General features: G+C 39.9%; 1 pseudogene; it reads right to left on the reverse strand.

Moving 5' to 3' along the window:
* Positions 1–11,731, reverse strand: part of LOC136884163 (histone lysine acetyltransferase CREBBP-like) — a 68,499-nt pseudogene extending 56,768 nt beyond the window's left edge.
* Between the last annotated feature and the right edge of the window lie 2,834 nt (positions 11,732–14,565).

The following is a 14,565-nucleotide window of genomic DNA, read 5'->3' on the forward strand; positions in this document are numbered from 1 at the left end:
ACAGTTTGGTAATATTCATTATAAGTTTATTTCGGTAGACTAATAGTATCAGGTACCAACTACAGGAGAACAAATTGATTAAAGGATTAATGTTATCAGTTTTGCATCCCGCTAATGACTTTTAAAACTTTTGGAGACACCAAGGTGCTGGAAGTTTTTTCCACGGGAGTTCTTTTACATGAGAAATACATTTCAGGTTCCCTATAGGAATCAATGCCGGCCCTGTGGTGTAGGAGTAGAGTGCCTGCCCCTTACCTGAAGGCCCCGGCCAGGTCAGGGATTTTTACCTGGACCTGAGGGCTGGTTCGAGGTCCATTCAGCCTACATGATTAGAATTGAGGAGCTATCTAATGGTGAGATGGCGGCCCCAGTCTAGAAAGCCAAGAATAACGGCCGAGAGGATTCATAATGCTGACCACACGACACCTCATAATCTGCAGGCCTTCGGGCTGAGCAGCGGTCACTTGGTATTCAAAGGCCCTTCAAGGGCTGTAGTGCCATGGGTTTCTTTTTTTTATAGGAATCAATATCTTTATCAACTAATGGCCAGGCAGGCATCACGTTTTGAAAATGAGACGAAGTGTAACATAGTGCATTTTTACAGCCGGTGGCTCCAGTAACCTACGCAGTGATCTCCAAGGTATGCACTAGCAATGCATCTTGGTAGGTGTGCTATTTACCAACTGATGAGCCCAACTTAGCACACTGGGGCGAAACTCTGGCAACCAGGAATGAATTAGGTGAAAAATTTGTAATGTTCATTAACGGACCAACTAAATTGGTGTTGGGAATGCACTTCGAAAACGATAAAACAAGGGTACAATTCCACAATAATCGAACACATTTATTTTAACACACACATATACATGGAAGCCATCTTGCGAACTACAAAAATGATACCAAACTAAAACTTGAAGTGTCTTTCTTTGCTTATTTCAAAGCTCTTGTAAACAAATCTCAGGAGTAACAAGAATCAAAGAGGTTACACTAACTGATCTCACACAACATCCTCCCACCTAAGTCAAATGAATGTTAACATGAATTGACTTACACCCTTTATGCACAAATTGCCACTTTCATAAAATAGTCCTGAAACAATTACAAAATGATAAAATTCAATAATATAAACACAAATAAATATGTTAATTGACACATATCACAAATTTAACTTTTCTGGCCTGTGAATCAATCATCCTAGACGAGTTATTTTCACTGTCTGCTTTGAAACTTGAGGACCATCTTCAGCAGGAGTAGAAGAGTCACATGTTCCGGCCTCGTGATTATCCTTTATATTTTCCTCACTTGGAACAAAGTCTTTCCTTAGGTGGTTTCGGATTTCCTGGGTATCCTCAGGTGGTTGAAACTCGAGTTCTAGTGGGTATATTCTTTGAACTGGCCTTATAAGCTCGCCTGAAGCAGTGACGACACGAACTACTCTAACATTGCCATCCTTTCCCTTAACAAGCTCGACAACTCGTCCCAATGGCCAATCCATTCTTCTAGTGTCATCATTGCCAACCAAAACAATTTCTCCCAGTTTGAGATCATGTGGCTTATCCTTACTGGCGAATAACTTCAACTGACCTAAATACTCAGTACGAAATCTTTCTCTAAGATTCTTTTTCAACTGAAGGCGATACTGCAGTCTTTTCCGAAGATCAGCTGCTTCGAACAGGTCATACTCAGGTACTCCTACTTCTTCTATGTCGTGTAGAAACATGTTTGGAGTTAGAGCAGCCAAATCTGATGGGTTGTCAGACAAATAGGTTAATGGCCGAGAATTTATGACGGTTTCGCAGTCACAGAGGATTGTCTGCATCTCTTCATAGTTGACAGATGATTGACTAAGCACTCGACGGAGAAGAGTTTTGAGCATTCCTACTAGTCGTTCCCACCAACCTCCCCACCATGGCGAAGCTGGAGGATTAAAACGCCAATCTATCTTCTGCGCTGAACTGTATTGTGAGATTGCATTCCAGTCCAGTTTGTGACAGGAGTTCTTAAACCCAACAAAATTTGTTCCCTGGTCACTGTAGACAATGACAGGTCTTCCTTGTTTGCTGCAGAAACGTCTGAAAGCTTGTAGAAAGCTATCTGTTGATAACGAAGATACCAGTTCCAATCGAACTGCACGGTAAACTCCACAAGTGAATAAGCAAACCCATGCCTTCTTCGAGGTTCCATCATCGGCTTTGATGTAGAGAGGACCAGCAAAATCAACTCCAGTAACTTCAAAAATTCTTGCGTCACGCACTCTACTCTCAGGTAAAGGTGAAGGATGAGCTGCCAACTTCTTTGAACTATGACGTTTACAAATCATGCAGGAGTTAATAACAGCTCTAATTGTTTGTCTACCTCCTAGAATCCAATACTGTTGCCTCAGAATTGACAAAAGCATCTGCGTACCAGCATGACAGTTGCTAAGATGGGCGTCCATAATCAGTCGCTGAACGACTGGGTGATCCGCCTTTGGGAGCACAATGGGATGACAAAAGTCCCTGACATCATCCCGGTTTGATATCTTGGTCATCAACCGAATCAATCCCTGTTCGTCAACAAACGGAAGTAAGCTCTTTAGTTTGGAATTGAAAACATCTATGAACACTTCCTCCTGCACCCACCGTAAAATCTTCCTTTCTGCCGTGACAAATTCCTCACTTGTCAGGTCACAATGTATGCGTTGAGCTTTGCTGATGCGACAGTTGGTCAGAAAGCGGAACATCCAGCCTACCATCCTTACAATTTTCTTGTACTGAGAAAAGTGTTGGTAATACCAATCTTTACCGATGTCTTCTGAATTACTTGATATCAATAAAACGACATTCTTCCTTCTCTCCGAATTTATCTCTTCCTCATTATAAGAAAAGTCAGTTTATGGCCAGCAGTCTGGATTTTCTCTCAACCAACCAGGGCCTTCCCACCAACGGCATTGTATCAACTTCTTCACAGAACATCCGCGTGATGGAAGATCTGATGGGTTTTCTTTTCCAGGAACATGTCGCCATTCGCAACCAACTGACAGTTCTCGTATCTCTTTAATCCGGTTCATGACAAAAGCATCCCATGCTTCACTTCGCTGAATCCAAGCGAGAACAGTTGAAGCATCTGTCCAAAAAACTGCCTTAATATCGGGAATACAATAATCCTTTACAATCGATGCATATAATCTCGTTGCTATTGAAGCTGCTAAAAGTTCTAACCTGGGAATGGTCAATCCCTTGCCTGATTTTCCAGTTGGTGCAACTCTTGACTTGGCAGCCACCAAGTGAACACTCACTTCACCCCCTTGCTCAACACGCAGGAATACAACTGCTGCATATGATGTCTGACAGGCATCTGAAAAAATGTGAAGTGTCCAGGAGTCGTCTGGGCTGTTGCAGTTAGACAACCAACGAGGAATCTTGACTTGAGCTAAAAGAGGAACTTCTTCAAGCCAACTCAAGAATTTCATTTTGATCTCTTCATTGACTTCTTCATCCCATGTCAAACCTTCTCTCCAAGTCTGTTGAAGCAACAATTTTGGTATTAATGCTACACTACATGTGACACCCACCGGATCAAAAATTCTATGGGCAGCACTCAAAATAACTTTCTTTGTTATTTTCTCGAAGCTAATCGAAAGAAGGTTATCTATGTTGATTGCTAGGGAATTGTCAGACTTGTTCCATAGGAGTCCTAACACATTGGTAGGTCCGGAAACATCATTACTTCCGGTCAACTCCCACCCTCGAAGACAAAATTGCCGTTCCCTCATGACACCTGAAGCTACATCAATAAACTGTTTAGCTTGTTCTTCATCGTCCAAACTGGCAAGGCAATTATCAACATAGAAGCTATGGGTAAGAAGTTCCACAAATGACTTGGGCCATGGTGACTTCCCTTCCTCACACAGTACTAATGTATTTTCAAGGTGAAGTTTGATGCATGATTCTAATAGAAAAGGACTTGGAGAGACTCCAAATACAACACGACAATGTCTGCATGTCTTGAGACTTCCATTTCTGTCTAACCACAAGAATCTTAAAAAATTTCTGTCTCTCTCACGAATGCTGATCTGGAGAAAAGCTCTTCTTATGTCTCCAACAACTCCCACCTTCTTCAGTCGGAAACGAGCCAACACGGAAGGTATTTTCTCAATTAAATTAGGGCCTTTCTCAAGACATTGATTGAGGCTGGGCTGTTTATCTTCTTTAGACGAGGCATCGAACACGGGGCGCACTGGTGTTGTTGATCCAGGTTTCACAACGTGACGATGAGGTAAATAGTGGCAATGAACATCCATTTCCTGAGGAGGCACTTCTTCTATCACCCCTTCCCTCAGCCAATCATCTAGTACTTCCTGATAAGCATCATAGTAACCTTCAGTCTTCAATCTCTTAACAGTAGACATCAGTCTCTTCAGTGATAATTGGTAATTATCAGGCAGTGGAGGATGGTTCTCAACCCATGGGAGGTGAACTTCAAACCACTCTTCTTCATTGACTGATACTGTATCAAGGAAATGTTGCTGTGTAGTAGACTCAATCTCAGATCTGCTGCGTTTCTCAGATGGATCGCTAATCCCTAAAGTATCTAGAGTCCACAAATCTGTGATGGTGGCTTCTCTTGTTAGCATAGCAGTCACCACCATAGCCATACTTTCCTCATTCCTATGTTCTGAAGGTACTTTGCCCATTAAAATCCATCCCAAACGAGTTTCCATGGCCACTAGTCCAGTACTTAGTATCTTGTGGCCTCCTGTAAACAATTTGTCTGCAACATCAGCTCCAATTAATATTTCTATTGGTCCATAAGATTCGATGTCACTCAAAACAATGTTCTGACTACTTAGTTCTTCAATCCAAGGACCTTGCTGTACTGAAGGTATGGCACCACAAATTCTTGTTTGGTCTAATGCTTCAAAGTGACAGTTGTAGCTACCATCCAGACTAGAGAGATAAATAGTGTACACACAATGATGGTATACTCCAGTGGTTGTACCTCCAAATAGCGAGTGTTGGATATTTTCCTGTCTGCCAGTTTGATATCCCATTTCCGTGGCTGTACTCTTCAAAATGTAGGAACGTTGTGATGCTGAATCAATTAATGCTCTTACAGTCCGCTCAACTCCTTGGCCCCGAACCTTGACAACTAGTGTTTGCATCAGCACCCCACAATGGTTCGACAAACTAGCTAAAGCTTCATCTTTCTGGACTTGCGCACTAGAAGCCATCTTGTCTCCTGTTGAGTTCGGTCTCTCTTCGGCTGAGTCTACCTGGGTTTGTGGCAACTTATCACACATAACCACAAAGTGTCCTCGACTACAAATGATGCACCTAGGCCTATTTCTACATTTCTTCGCTGGATGTCCGACCTTGAGACAAGAAAAACAGCATCTTTTAGTCTCAAGTGCAAGACGACGTTCTTGCAAAGTCATCTTCTGGGCCTTAATACAGTCTTGAGACTTGTGATTAGACGAACAAAAGACACACCCTGCTGTTTCTCTACCAGATGCAGTAAGGAGACCTGCTGCTGTGGGAATGTTCTCATTCGGATTAGTGGTGTAATTCAAGCTCTTTTCCTTCTTCTTTGGACCTCCCTTGACAGCTACCGAAGACAAAACACCAAACCCTGACATAGCCAAAGTAATCTTCTGTTCCTGTTCTACTTCACATCTAAGAAATTGCATCAAACTGTCTAAACGATTCTTGGAATTCACACTCTGGTCACCGACACTAGCCCCCCCTGGTTCAACAGCTGAATTTGAAGAAGACTGGCCAATGAGCGCGATTGAAGAAGTTCTCTCCCAAGTTCTTAGAATGTCCTCAGGCAAACATGACTCTACTAGTGGTAAAAGCATGGAATTACACTTGTCCGTTGTGACACCTAAGGTTCCTAGGGCTCCTATATGGCTCTGAAGCTTATCATAGAGGGATGATAAACACACCTTATTAGGGCTCACAGCATTCTGTAAGATTAAACTTAACAACTCCCTAATGTACACTTCTACCAGCAAATCATCCTTCCCATAGCGTGCTTTGAGACTTGATATTGCTTTACAGTAATTTTCTCCGGTAGCAGGAAAGCTCTCAACTAAATCTCTTGCTCTGGATCCAGAAGTGGTGGCCTGTATGAGGTATTGGAATTTATCACTAGGGTCTAAAAGAGGGTCCTCATCAATTTTCTTAAATTGTGACCAGAAAGGAAGCCAATCTTTTAGTTCACCTCCGAACTTTTTCAATTCCAACAAAGGCAGTTTGTATGAATGCTTAACTTGGAGTGACGAGTTAGAATTAACTGATACTGCAGTAGCTTCTGAGTTCCGGTCTTCATTTAATAATTTCGTAACAACAGTCTTAACCTTATAAAATTTGAACTTATACTCGTCAGCCATACTGATTTCTTTGTCTAACTCGTCATCCCTAACCTCCACGTTCTCAATCATATTAGTGAAGATAAGAGTATCCATACCTGTTAATTCATGAAATTTTGTTTCTAATGGATCCATATGTGCACTAATACTTTCCGTATCTTTCTCCGGCATCTGTAGTAACGCGTCGAGCTCATTGTAGATCTTGGTTATTGATCGCCGTAATACCGCTCTTGATTTCTTTGTCACAGCTATATTCACTTCCATGCTAGAAATACTACGTATGAAACTGTTTATATGATTATATAACTGTCTAATGTCTTGTCACGGTCGCCAAATGTTGGGAATGCACTTCGAAAACGATAAAACAAGGGTACAATTCCACAATAATCGAACATATTTATTTTAACACACACATATACATGGAAGCCATCTTGCGAACTACAAAAATGATACCAAACCAAAACTTGAAATGTCTTTCTTTGCTTATTTCAAAGCTCTTGTAAACAAATCTCAGGAGTAACAAGAATCAAAGAGGTTACACTAACTGATCTCACACAACAATTGGTATTAGATCTTGTACATAGTGGTGGGCAAAACTCTCGTTCGAGATACTCGAGACTGACGTCACCACTCTCGATGCATCTTCGAGGTCTACGTAGGGATGGGCATAACTCTCGTATGAGTTACTCGAGCCTGACGTCATTATCTCGATGCATCTCGAGGCACGCTCCAATTGGACCTCAGCCAGGACGAATATGGTAGAAACAGAAATGATTAGCAAACATTGAACTCGAGCTATTAGTATGGCTCAGTTGGCTAAATAGCATCGTTGGTTGTTATTCTCTGCTACGTTTTGTGGTGGTTCGAATCTTCTCTTCAAAGAATTTTTTATTTTGCAATCGGAGTTTCGGCTACCAAACACACGCCTGTTCGTGCAGAAACAACCAAATCGCTAATAGAAGTAATTGTAACGTTACTGAACATACAACAAAATAACCAATATATAATAAAATCTCTTCCAGTTGAGCACATGCAATATACACCAATCATAATGTAAACAAACCTGATTACCTCGTGGCCATGTCATCAGATCAGTTAGCTTTGTATCTGTATTGCACTGAAAAATAGTACTCATAATAATGTTATTTGTTTTACGTCCGTCCTAAATGCTAGTTCTTGACAGATGCCGGGGTGTGGGAATTATGTCCCGCAGGAGTTCTTTAACGTGCCGGAAGCCAACGACATGGAATTGTTACCTTTAAAACAGTACACTGACAGAAAATACTGAACACACTGTGATAAAAGTGTACGTGTCTCTATAGAGGGTTATCCCATTACTGTGTTTTGTGTTGTGCGTTTTGGTTATTACATATTACAGGCTTTGTTACTCTGGGTTTTGTGTTGTACGTTTTGGTTATTGAATATTGCAGGCCTTTTCTCTGTTGTGAAGATATTTCCACAGAAATAAGGTTGTTTGTGGTAATAAATCCGAAAAAATCATAATTTAATTACCGGTTCTACTCTATAACGAGCCACCGGAGACTACGGGTACCTTCTACCAATATACACAGAAGGTTTCCCTCAACAGTTTCCGAAAGTTTGTCGACGGAATTCGGCTTCATCCTGTGTATGTGCCTTCAGGTTGGATAATATTGTGGCTGGTCTTGAATGATCCTTTTCATGGAAACGATCAATTTGTTACCATACTTATATAAAAATATCGATAGTCCAGAATGAGACTTAACCCGAGAACGAGTCCCTTTTCAGATACATGCACACATACACCAGTATCTTTATGCCATTACCGGTATATTTTCCGTTCTGTTAAAATTATTACACAACTCGATGCGTCGTAAAAGAAATGGTTTCAATAAAATGTTTAAAATATGTCACACTCTTCATTACTATTTATTTCACATACCCAGTTCCCGAACCATAGGAACTAATCAATGAAGAATAAAATGTTTTACCTAGCCGAGAATTGAACCAGGAAGTACTTGGACCAAGCGCCAGCACGCTAACCATTTCGCCGTGGAAACGGACAGTGCGTAAGTAAAATACAGGAAGTACAGGTATTAATTTGACTGCGAGTAGATTAAAAAGAACTGGGCGTATCGTCATTAATTGTTATAATGATGTTATTTACTTTACGTCCCACTAACTACTTATTAAGATTTTCGGAGACGTCGTTAGTTGATCAGCAGGCGTAGTATAGCGAGGAATAACATGCGCATGATGTCCCGATTCAAACTTCGAGATAGGATTACCGGTACGAGTCATGGACTGCATCACTTGCTCGAAATGCATCGAGAGCTCTCGATACGTTTCCCAGCACTGCCTCGAGACAAAGAGCTCATGCGCCTGACGTCACTATACGGCATCGAGACAGCATCATGAGGCACGTACTGTATCGCTTGCTCAGAATGCATCGGGAGCTTTGCATCACGCGACCCATCACTACTTGTACATGGCAGCAGATTTACCAACACATGGCTGACATATTTGACTTTCTACAAATATCACTGGACTGAGAAAGGATTGAATCTACGAACTTGGGCTCAGAAAGCTGCCCATTAATAGTCAGAGCCAATCAGCCTGGCAACTACAGAACAAAAGTCAGGGAAATGTAAATTGGATGGGGGGGACCTTGAAATTGCAGAAACCTTGAAGTACTTGGGAAGCAAACTGACAAGATGAAGGAATGAACATGGAGACCAGTACTGTAGGACGATACAACAGGATATTGCATTTTACCAGAAGATAAGGAACTTGATCTGGAAGCAGGGATTAGCAATGAAGCGTAAAGAGGTGATGTATAACATGTATTATCACCCCCTATTGACAAATGCACCAGAGCTCTATACACCGAAAAGACAGACCAGTGAGATGTATGGTATAAACGGGTGTCACTGTTAAATTTATAAATGAACTGAAGAAATCCAACATTATGATAACAAGATAGGCGTGAACTTGTCAAATCTGAAAAAAGTAAAGGTTAAACTCACAGCTAAACTAGCAGCCAATTGAGCCGAATGCAGCCTGGTCACAAATAAAGAAAAACCTTCTTTGTGTTTCTCCATTTTGGCAAAGAACTTGGCTGACAAACCATTCCAGTTTGAGGTGTATTCAACTTCTTACTGTCCTTCCTTTCATTTGCTTTGGACTTGATGATTTCTTGACATTCTCTTGTCCCCCCTTCTTGCCTTTGGGACCAGTTTCACATCTCTCTCGCAGCAACAAGAAGATCTGACACACATGCAAGTGCGCTACATGAACAATACATACAAATTTGTCTCTACTCCTGCCTTCAAATTAAAGTGAGTCATTGAGCAAATCCCTACTGAGTTTGGTTTACAAATAATTAATGAATTAATAAAATTAAAGAACAAATAAACAAACCCCCCAACCAACCAACCAACCAACCAACCAACCAACCAACCAATAAAACAGGGAAGTCTACATATCTACAATCATGAATACCATGAGTTTCCAAAAAATTTGTAATATCTGAAGCCATCTCTTCAGTTCTGACTCAGTTAATTTAATAACTGATAGGTTCTTCAGAGTGCCAAATCTAATTTTGAGTAATACATTTGCAAACTACCTGAAAAAAGGGTATATAATATAACATTATTGTACTTGGGCAAGAAAAAAGAGAGAGAGAAAAGAAGCTGAATTAAAATAGAATAAAAGAACTAAGTTCTTCTTCTTCTTTTATGACCACATAGGATCACTTTGGTCACTCCAACGTTCAGATCTATTTGAAGACATTGTTCGGGTTTTGTGGTCCTCCCTGTACTTCTTCAGACGGTCCGATCTTCGTGCCCTTTCCTCAGTTGAAAATATGCTTGTTGTTGGTTTGTTTCATGTAAGGGTAAAGTAGAAGATTTTATTCTTGAGTTTTGTATTCAATTTTATCTTGTTTGTGGTGTCTTCTTTTGTAAGGCCTATTTCCATCAGATCCTCTCTTACTTCTCTGAGCCATTTACATCTTGTTGTGGTATTTTTTGAGACGAGATTGTGTTGTACTAGTTCTTTCAGAAGTCACGAATCCTGCGTCCTCATGATATGTCCAAAGAATCCCAGTCTCCTCTTACGCACAGTATCTGTAATTGGTTCTAGCACTTTGTACACGACTTTGTTAGGTATTATCTGCCACTGTCCATCTTTCTGATATTTTTTGTTGATGCAGGTTCTTCCAATCCTCCCTTCAATTTTCTGAAGTCTGTCAGTCTTTGATTGTTTATTCAGGTGCTTCATATGTAGCTTCCGGTTTTATAACAGTGTTGTAGTGTTTTATATTTTGCATTTATTGATAGATATTTCATTTATTTTATTTTAATTAAATCTTAATGGCAGATGCGCTGAAGCCTGCAACATAACATCTTGGAACATGGAAGTAGGTGCAGCAAGTACGATATGAGTACAGTATTAGCATTTCCAAGACTGAAGTGTTGCTGAATGTCAGATTACGAACACAAAGCTGGAACAGGTACATCATAGAAGTATTTAGGATGTGTATTCTCCCAGAATGGTACTGTGATGACATCAAATTGAGATGCTAATGCAGTGGGAAGGCAGTACTTGGAATAAGGAGAAAAGTCTGTTAGGAATTAACCCTTTGGATGCCATGGTACATATATGGATTTGGTCGTGGGGTTATGTGAGGCGAATGTCGGAGTATCTGGTTATCTAGAAGAAAAGGGAGTCTAAGATGACGAAGGTACCTGGGCTTCTACTGACTTAAATATAAGAGATATGGAGTAAATGTTCGTAGGTATGCAGACTGAATACTAAAAGGCGTAACAGTCTATCACGAAAATGTATGCATTAAAATTAAATTAAAGCTGCAAATGAGAACAGGACTTCTTCCTAAACTGGCAATGAACATTAAGACAAGGACTTTCTAAATTTGCAGCGCCCAATAAGAGAAGAACCTTCAGCCATTGAAGCAACATCCAGAAACAGCGGGAGGTTAAAAACATATTTTAAGTTCAGCAATCACATGCTTAAAATTGACGGAAACCCTTACCAATTCGGGCGGTTGGGAAGGAATGTAAACACGGAAAGCCTCCCATCAAAACTGGAACAGTTCGTAGAATCTTTAGAAAGACCAAGAGAATTGCATCATAATATTTCAACTCTGGATCACTACTTACCGCATTAGCAGCTGCAGCTTCGGCAGCCTCGGCTTGCTTTCGCTTCTCTTCCTCTCTCCGATCCAAATTCTTGATACTTTCTTCAAGAAAGTTAGGTAGAGATCTCTCTCAAAATATGGCAACTCAGTTGCTGAGCTAAGTTTGTCCTCGAGAGTCTGTTTCAACGTGTCCTTGTAGTCTAATACTATCTTCTTGATAATGCCCTTATCAAGCATTTCATTATACCACTCCAGGAGATGCTTGGGTTTAGAGATCTTTTGCTCTGCAGGGTGACAGTGAAATAGTATGTAGTCATTTCCTTCAGAGGGTGGACATGCCCATAAGTGAACCGCTGTGTACCTAAAATTAAAGACAAATTATTTGAAAAAAGTCAGAATTTCCCAGGTTTCCTATCAATTCAAAATGTTAATCTCCCCAGAAAAACATGTAATAAATAAAATTAACAGTCAATACCTTTTATTTGATCAATTTGAATTTGCTTAAACAGAACACTCTGATAAGCCAAAAAATGTCAATGAAAAACAGTTTGTGCTACAGCGCAGAGTCTCAAACACCTTGACATTTAATTATTCGGAAGAACATAACTGGACTTCAACTTTGGACAGTGAGGTTAAATAATAAATAACTATTGAGGCTAGGATGTTGAAGAGGTACAGAAACCATGAATCAGTCCTTCAACACTACTGTATATTAAATTAGCTTTTGAAAGTCTTTTGTTCATTTTAATTTGGAACATTTTATTAGTGTCAAATTAAATGTTTGATATGACAGTGTTGAAGGTGTGTTACTGTCAACTATTATCACGATGTTATACATAGCATGGGCTGACAGATAAACTGTATCTTTATTAAAAATTCGCCAATACAATGCAATTAGACCGTTTTCTTCTTTTATTATATCAAATCTAATATTATCTGAAGGGGTATTAACAAACAAATGGGGGCAATACTTATGACCTGAAATAGAAGCTATGCAAAACATGGGCATAACACACCACTCAGCAGAAAATTGTAAAGATATGTTCTAAAGTACCAATAAAATGAACATTATTAAGTAATTTTACACACCCTAGCTGTTTAAACTTAGTGCAGTTACCCCAACAGAAACTCATGATACACGGCGGTACAGAATTGACGAGGCGTGAAAAAATGAACCGAGTCCCGGTACGCAATGTATACTCGCCTCGTGTTCGGGCAAGAGCGTTCCGAGCTATACTCCTCCACGTGCATACCAAGAAAGCATACATCTGTACCATCGACCTCCTCGAATGCAAATAGGGCATTCACTCGATAAGGCAACTGCTCCGGTAAATCTCCAGCATCCACAAACCTGAAGCAAGAAACTGGCAAATTAACTCTGTTTGATGTCTAGCACTTAATATACTGCACAATCCATCAACAGTCTTGTATACAATAAAAAAATAAAGAACTTCAAATTAGCTATCTTCCCAGAAATATTGCCAGAAAGATAGTTTCGATTCTGATCTTTGCACAAGAACTTTTGGGGCACATCATTCTTTTTCTTATACCCAACATAATTACTATAAAGAGCTCTGTTTGTTGGCCATTAATACTACAAGATGTAAAATAAATAATGTATATTCGCAAATATTCTTCGCATATATTTTCCAGAATTTAACAAAGAAAAACTTGGTTGCACGCATTATTTGAAATAAGGTTGGTACTACTTCGCCTCAAACAATGAATCCTGTTGTATTATAGCATTGTGTGGCCATGATCTGTACGGCATAAATAGCATGTTAGAAGTGAAGTACGAGCATCGTATGAAGTAGGAATACAAGTTCTCATAATTGCTTGTTCACAGATTAAATATGCTTAGGTTTATTGAAGATACCGGGAACATTGGAAACCATGTAACATAAAGCAAATAAAATACACATAATTGGCTTTATGCTTCACAGTCGCAAATAGGTCTTATGGCGAAGGTGGGAGAAGAAAGGGCCAGGAGAGGGAAGAAAGCGGCCATGGACTTAATTAAGGCACAGCCCAAAAATTTGCCTTGTGTGAAAATGGGAAACCACAGAAAGGGATCTTCAGGACTGTCGACAGTCGGGTTTGAAATAACTATCCCCCGGATACCTGCTCACAGCTGTGCTCCCTTAAACACACGGCCGGTACGAAGAAAGTATGTTGTCAGAGAAAGTTGTACTCATGACTAACAAAAATCAAACTCTACACAAAGAAACGCACAAGAATTCCTGGGCATTATGCACAACACAAACCTATAAAACTATTACCAGTCATTACAACAACAGGCAGGTGAAACTAGCTGATTATAAAAATAAGGTGAAGGTACGAAAACCATACAAAAATTTTGATCAACGGGGTTGTCTACCTGCGTGAAGATTATGATGAGTTTCTTCGAAAAAAATTTATGTTCATTTTGCTTTCAGTTTTGGGGTACTCCATTATGTGGAAATAATTTGTTGTAAGTAAAACACAAATTAAAGCCATAACTCTCACTTTTTTTAAATTCTCTCCTAAAATTAGGATGCACAATGGCATTCAACAGGATTCATTGGTGTGGATTAATTGTGGCATACGGTATGTAATGTGTGATTCCCCGGTATTCATTCGGTGCAGTAAGAGGAGACAAAAATTAAGGTGTTTTGCAACAAGAAAATATCACCTATCGGTGATTCCCAATACAGTTTGGTAATATAGATTATAAGATTTTTCAATGGACTAACAGTATCAAGTGCCGACTACAGGAGATTAAATTGTTTAAAGAATTAATGTTATCGGTTTTCATCCCACTAATGACATTTACAACTTTTTTAGACATCAAGGAGCTGGAATTTTTTTCTGTGGGAGTTCTTTTATATGAGAAATATATATCAGGTTCCCTATAGGAATCAATATCTTTATCATCTGATGGCCAGGCAGCCATCAGTTTTTGAAAAAGAGAATAAGGTTCTCATAGTGCATTTTTACAGCTGGTGGATCCAAGAGCCTACGCAGTGGTCTACATGGTTTCCACCAGCCATGCATCTTGGTAGGTGTACTATTTACCAACTGATGACCCCAACTTAGC

This window comes from Anabrus simplex, chromosome 12 (genome assembly GCF_040414725.1).
Source record: "Anabrus simplex isolate iqAnaSimp1 chromosome 12, ASM4041472v1, whole genome shotgun sequence".
In the NCBI taxonomy this organism is placed as follows: Eukaryota; Metazoa; Arthropoda; class Insecta; order Orthoptera; family Tettigoniidae; genus Anabrus; species Anabrus simplex.